Here is an 8,010-nt window from a genome sequence, read left to right on the forward strand (position 1 = left end):
CATAATCCTTGATTTGTGGTACCTCTCAAACACCTGAGAATCCACTTCACCTCCATCCAATGTTATTTTCTTGGAATTTTCATGTACCTACTTACAACTCCCGATGCATGTGCAATATCAAGCCTTGTGCATACCGTTGCATACATTAAGCTTCCAAATACTAATGCATATGGAACTTTAGACATATGAGCCATTTCTTCCTGGGTCTTGGGACACTCCTCCTTACTTAATTTGAAATGGCTAGCCAAAGGTATACTAACTGGTTTTGCATTCTGCATATTAAACCTTTTCAACACGTTTTCTATGTCCTCACTTTGAGACAATGTTAATTTGTGATTCTTCCTGTCTCTAGTTATTCTGATACCAAAGATTTTTTTTGCAGCACCCAAATCCTTCATTGCAAATGAGTTTGCCAATTTTGTTTTGAGAACATTTATTTCCTGCATGTTAGAACTTGCAACAAGCATGTCATCTACATACAATAACAATATAATATAGTTGCCATCATTTTTCCTTTTGAGATAAACACAATGATAAGAGTGACATCTAGTATAACCTTGTTCAGACATAAACCTGTCAAATTTTAGATACCACTGCCTTGGAGCCTGTTTTAAGCCATACAAGCTCGTCTTCAACCTGCACACTAGTTTCTCCTTCCCTTTTACCTCATATTCTTGTGGTTGCTGCATATATATCTCTTCCTCCAAATCCCCATGGAGAAAGGTTGTCTTTACATCTAACTGCTCAAGATGCAAGTCTTCAGCTGCTACTAGACTTAAAATAGTTTTGATTGAAGTCATTTTAGCAACAGGAGAAAATATCTCATCAAAGTCTATACCCTTTTTCTGTGCAAACCCCTTCACCACAAGTCTAGATTTATACCTTTTTCTACCTCCATCTTCTTCCTTCAACCTGTAAACCCATTTATTCTGCAATGATGTTTTACCAGCAGGAAACTTGACTAAGTCCCAAGTCTGGTTATGTGATAAGTGTTGGAAACAATACTGAGAGAGGGGGGTGGTGAATCAGTATTATCAAATCAATATAACTTTTTCATTTCCATATTCAGATTCATATACGCTACTTCAGTTAAGGCAAACCGCGTGTATACTCAACTGTGTTTAATCCAACAAGTGTATATCCAGTAAACTTATGATTCAGTTAGTTGATACTTAATGAGTGCATCAAAACATTATTAACCATATGAACATTAAACAGGAGCAGTAAAACAGAACAGATCATCACACACAAGAAGCACACATGAACACCATGATATAAGGTGGAAACCCGATGTGGGTGAAAACCACCTGCTGCAAGTCGTCTCTATCTTCTTTTAATAAGAAACTTCTTTTTACAATATTTCTGTACCGGTGCAGTCTTATACCAGTACACAGGCTTCTACCTGCAGAAGGATACAACCTTCTCTCGTTCTCCAGCTTCTCCTGGAAGGGAGCTGCAACCCCCTTAGCTCTTGTACTAGCCAATCCTTTTACTAGTATGTAGGTGTCGGCCCACTGAATGCTCCAACCTTCACTCGTTTTCCAACTGCTACTGGAAGGGAGCTACCACCCCCTTAGCTCTTGTATTAGATGATGTACTAGTACGTAGGTGCCAACCTACAGAAGGCTACAACCTTCTCTTTCTTCCTCCAAGTACCACGTTTCATAAATTTTCAAACTAGATACTCATGGAACACATCATCGTAATCTGAAGGCCGCGTTTCATCCAATTTTCATAGTGGACCCATCAATATCATTGAAGCACACAATCAATCAACACTAGCATCATCAATCTCTGAATCACCCAATACTGAAACATTGAAACCCTGTCAACAAACTGCAACCACCAGTACACAGAGAAGAACACATAACTCTGCAACAATGTTCAGATCTAACTGTCTCATCAAAAATCATGCATCAGACTGCATACGCTATTTTCAAGAGCAGAACCAGCATGTATATGCAACTTCCACAAAGCGAACCAGCGTATATGTCATTAATTACTTACTTATGTCTTCGATGCACTTCCTGACTTCACACATAACCAGATCATTACATATACAAGGATAATACACATGTTAGCAACCAGATCTAGTCCATCAGATCACATAAAGATAAATTATGATCCTAATCCATTATAGATCTCATCCATCAATCACTAAAGCTAATCATAGTCAACCAATCTGAATACTGACACCAGTAAACAGTCACCAGAACTCAGACTTTGCATCAACTACCAGAACCACTTGTAACTTCAAATCTCATAGTGTATATGGTATACGCTACTTAGATTATATAACCTGCTTATGTACACGCTTTTATGAAAGTCAACCAGTGTATACATCTGTAAATATTCATTCATGAGTTGCAGCTATTTCAAACTTAAGTTATACCCAGATCAGAACATTACATGCGTCAGTATACAGATCTAGAATAAGCATAATCAAACCATAGAGATGATTCATTTCAAACCATTTGATCCCGATCTATCCTTAGATCCATCAACCGATGAGATTCCTCCTTAGCTCAGATCAAGCAAAGCATCATGAACCCATAACCTGCATACTGGATCTCATACTTCATCAGATATTCAAGACTTTTTGAATTGCCTTTGCCTAATGATCTTCTTCTCCTTTTATAGTCTTAGGCCTTACTCAATACCATGGTCCAAAACCATTTAGAACCAATACTAGGGACCCAATACCTAGGTTCAACACTTCGGATGCAATACTAAGGTCCAAAACCATAGGTCTAAATACCACGAACCCAAAAATAAGCTTTCCCACATGTACTGCTTTTCTGTGCATGAAAGTGTGTGCATACACATACGCGACTTTGATAAGAAATCCCATGTTATACGCGCCTTTATATATAGTGAACCTGCGTGTATACACTACTTGGTATATAGCGAACCTGCGTATATACGCGACTTGGTATATAGTGAACCTGTGTGTGTACACGACTTGGTATATGGTGAACCTGCGTATATACTCTTCTTTCTTCATTCTTTGTAGTCTAATCATCAATTCTTTGCTACTTACCTGTTGCACTATGATCTGTAATCTGTGTGAGTTGCCATCAAGGACAACACGTGTATCATAGTGCCAACAATCTCCCCCTGTGGACTTGATGGCAAAGCTAACTTGCCATACTAAGAACTGTCAACTTAATGAGTTGTCATTGTACATTACATCTGAACTGATTCCTTTGAGCTGCCCTGCATCCCATGTGTTCTGTCACATCTGATCTCTCTTCTGTAGATTCATCTAGTTATGTATAAGTGAGATGTTCTGCTACAAGTGGGTTGCCATCAAGTACAACACATGCATCATAATGCCAACAATCTCCCCCTTTGGACTTGATGGCAACAACCATACCAAGTCACTCTCCCCCTTTGACATCAAGGGCAAAGGGCGGACCAAGATATTCTCTTCCTTGATATTCTGTTGTCCATACTCCCCCTGAGTACCTACTGAAATCTCTGATTGAGCTCCCCCTTTGTATATGCCAAGTTGTACCAATCTGTCCATGCTCCCTCTGAGTACATGCTAAAATATCTGCTCTGCTGAAGAGTGTTGTTCATGCTCCCCCTGACTGTAAGCAAGGTCTGCAAAAAGATGTTCTACAAGAAGAACATGACTCTATCATAAATGACCTTCCTATCACCAAAGACTCATACATACATCCATCTCCCAACCAAGTGGGGATATACCAATATTGACTCATCCACCCAACCAAGTGGGGATACACCAGATACCAATTGTTTATACATGACTGAAATATTACATCATCTTTCCCATGCATAGTGGGGGTACAAATTACATCATATGACCAAAAGGGATTCATCAAATGACTATAATAGATAGAGACAAACTATTACATCATGAGTCTTGATATGACCTTTACATGACATCTATAAAAAATACCAAACATCTAAATAAGATCATGATAGTCATCAGCAACACAATGTATGATCTGCTCCATAATCATCTGACAACAGCATCTAGACCAACAACCTGTATATGTATAAGTCATCAACAAGGTATGTATGTATCAACTCATCCTTTTGAAAAGAATTCTGCATATGGCATACAGAATCATTCACATTATATCATATGTGAAAAACACCATAGCCATCTCATCAACATCAAGATCTGCATGATCTTATATATCATCCATGTATCATCACTTGGGAACATCTGCATCAATCAACATATGTAAGTATCAACCTATCATCATATAGGTAAGAACTCATCATCATCATGTCTCCAACAATGCAACTTTGAGTAATCATTCATGTATCTAGCATACTGAATATAGCACTATGTATCTTGAGCTCAAGATCTTTAGTCAAGACTTCTTGATATCATCAACAACAACAATCCTCATCTGTGTGAGCACCAAGAACTATAGGAATCCTGCATCATAACTGTATTATATGATCTTTATGCATATGAAAACAGCAACATATGAGTGACTCATCACCAAGTACTTTGTACTTCTCTTTATCCTTATAAAGATCACCATGTAAGCACCATATATGCATCATCAAAGAATCAACCACAAATCTGATTTAAACACCAACTATGTAACCCCAAGAATCATATGAGATGGACAACTCATAACCATATCATAGCAAGATATATCATTTAGCCATACAAGCATCATCACCAAGGACTGCTAACCATAATGCCAACAATGCATCATTAAAAATATATGCTCCCCCTAAACCTGTGCCATCTTGTTTATTGTCAGATCTGATCATGCATATATCAGCAAGAAGTATCAAGGCATCATCATCAACAAGTTATGATCAAAACATTTATAAACATCTTACAAGTATCAAGACATTTCCACACATCATCAGCAGATTGTAACCATTATCAAATAGAGAAAATAATGGACTGAATCATATCAGACCCTTTTTTCTGTCCCTACTGCTTTTCCTCAAACTAACATATACGCGACTGTGCAGTGACTAACTCGCGTATATACGTGACTTCCCTTTATGAAACTTGCGTATGAGATTTAAGACACTGAAGTTTTACACTTTCAGCTCCCTCTGAGTCTGTTATGTTTGTATATTGTGTTGTTCCACATCTTTTTTATTGTACTTCCTTCTTCTTCCATATCTTCAAATGTGATGATGTTTTCTCCTTTTGGTATGGTGCCCGTACTTTGTTCCTGCATTCCTTTGCTGTATGTCCAAGCTTGTTACATGCATAACATCTTACATGTGTCATATTCCTTTTGTAGCAATCAACAGCTCTGTGACCAAACATATTGCAAGCAAAGCAATATCCCTTAAAGTACCTGGAACGTGACGATATTTCTGTGTGATGGGCTTGAACCATTCTTTTTCTGCATCTGGCTGCAACATGTCCAAGATTATGACATACTGTTGTAGGGAAAAGTATCCGATTCGGATGACCCTAACCCACTCTAAGGGTGATAGTACCTCAGCAACAACTGTAAAGGAAACTACTGAAGGTTTACTTCTTTATGAAAGCAAAAGAGAATGAAAGAATGCACTAACCGTTGCCTTGCGCTTAATGTCGAATCCAAACTCTTCTCTATGGCTGCTTGCTCCCAGCTCCTTGCTCTATTGCTGGCCCAGCTACGATGAGATCCTGCAAAATAGCAAAGAAGGAAACTACAAGCAACATGCAATCATAACTGATTCAGGGATTAGTGTAAATCAAATATACAATTATCACAATATATCATTGAAATAGGAGCATATAGAAGAACCTCAATAGCTTTTATTAATGAAGAAGTAAAGGTTCTGAGAGTGTTACAACCATTGAAGGTCCTAATCCAGCAACACCTCCCAGCAGAAAGAATTTCTCCTCTTCACCTCCTTCAAGCAATCACCCAATAGCTCTATAGTGAAACCAACAGCATATCATTACTTTGCACAAAATTCCAGCCTCTTGAGCTCATAGGAGAGAGCTCAATATATAGATGAATTGAGAAAGGATGAGTCAGCTTGCAACTGATGTGTAGCTGCCTTGTGTCCTCTCTCTCTTCAGTTGATCTTCAGTTCTTGAGTCCACTTGGAGAACTTTGCTTCCACTTGGAGAAACAGAGCCTCTGACTCATCACAAGGCGAAATCCCTGATCCAAGTGTCATTTTTGGAGCAATGACTCAGTGTGCCACTTGTCCAATCTCGCTCAACGCAGGTGGCCTTTGTTCTACCTGCTTTGCAACGCAGGTACACCATGGAGGAGTTGTGTTTCAGCGCAGAAGCCTAGTGGAGCACCTGCTTTGATTTCAGGATTGCTTGTTTTTTAGTGTTTCCAGGTGGAGAACTGATCTGAGAGCTGTTGGTTTGCTGACCTTGTTTCTCTAGGGGTAGGAACATCATGTTTAGGGAACTTTGGATCCCTTGGATTATTGACAATTCATACCTGTTGCTGTAAGGCACAAAATTGTCTATAACAGATGCCCCCTAAAGTATGAGGTCGTTTATCGGGTGAAATGCTTTATTAGGAGGATCCGAAGTTCATTCAATCTGCTGAGAAGTGTCCTGTAATAAGATACAATACAATACATTATTCTTTCATACTTTTTCATGATCTAGCTGAGGCGGGCATTCCCATGCTCAGCTTTATAATTACATTTTGGTACATAGAACAGACGATCGTCTGATGGTAGACTGATAATTCTCTGCTGAAATTATCATCCTTTGAGAAGGATGATCATCTGTTGCAATGATGTACATATCAAATGTCTTTATGTCCTGAATATATATATCGCAGCCCGGATGGATGAAACTAGATCTGGGGTCTTCAATCTCTTCCGATCTTCACTCGATGTACAAGTCGATCCATGTGAGAATTTCTTGAAGTCGAACATGAAAAGACATCGCTTGATTACCGGTCAATGATGTAAACCATTAACAAGCGCGAGAGGAATCACCGATAAGGATGATGACCCTCAAGGTATGGCAGTACAATTCACATGGTGGGAATAAAGGACTTGGCGTCGACCACCATGCAAAATCTTCTGGTCGAAGGTCATTGATGTATACCTGTCGCCGGAAGTGAGAAACTTGCCATTGAGGCATGCAAGCTTCAAAGTACTGAAGGGGGTGTTCCTAGATCAACTCCTTGGATAGTGAGCTGATGTCGACAAGGAACGATCCGTCAAAGGAGGGCCTTAATGAATCCCACATCAGTGACACGGAACGGAGCTAGTGATTGTGATGAGGTGAAAACAAACTGTGATGTATGATTCAGGGTGGCGGTCATGAAATGGATGAAGGACAATGTATGGCAGTGGATGGGACACGGTTGACTCTTTGCAGAACAACATCTCTTGAACATATAACGACACTGATGTGATGGATTGGTAGAATTACCCCAAATGTGGATGGTGTGGCGAGGACCATGGTTATGAGACCGGTGAATGAAACAACCCAACCCGATGTGATACGGAGGACAAAGTGTCATGTTCAAGAGCGACTTGCTACCATTAATGCTGTGAGGTTCTCCCAATTTTTCCCCAGTCATTGCTGACCAGTACCTCTTTATTTTTTTCAAGCTTGAGGAGGATAACATATGCTTGTTCTATAACCTGCCCTTCGGGCAAGCCCATCGCTATGTTTTAACGAGCCTAGCGATAGGGAAACTCGTTCTCGTCTAAAGACAAGTTTGTCGCTATTTAATAAATTTAACGAGTCTAACGACAAGGATAACTCAGTCCTTTTCATTTTTAGAGAGTCTGAAAAGGTACATAAAGTCGACTCCAAAATTCATTTTTCGTCATCTAATCCCTTAAGTCCGAAAAAGTATAAAACAATACAGAAGGGATGAATTTTCGATTTCTTTAACGAGCCGAACAAAACAAGCGCTCGATCTTTTTGTGCAATAATCCCTCAGGTCCAAAAAGATTAAAATCTAGAGGAGGGATAGCTTTCCGGTCGCTTTAACGAGCTGGAAGGCCAAAACTCGGCAAACTTTTCATATTTTACGAGTCAGTGAAAAGAGCTCAAAGAAGACTCATCTT

The sequence above is a fragment of the Pinus tabuliformis genome, chromosome 6, assembly GCF_031772625.1.
Source record: "Pinus tabuliformis cultivar Carrire ecotype Pingquan chromosome 6, CPIR1, whole genome shotgun sequence".
Lineage (NCBI taxonomy): Eukaryota > Viridiplantae > Streptophyta > Pinopsida > Pinales > Pinaceae > Pinus > Pinus tabuliformis.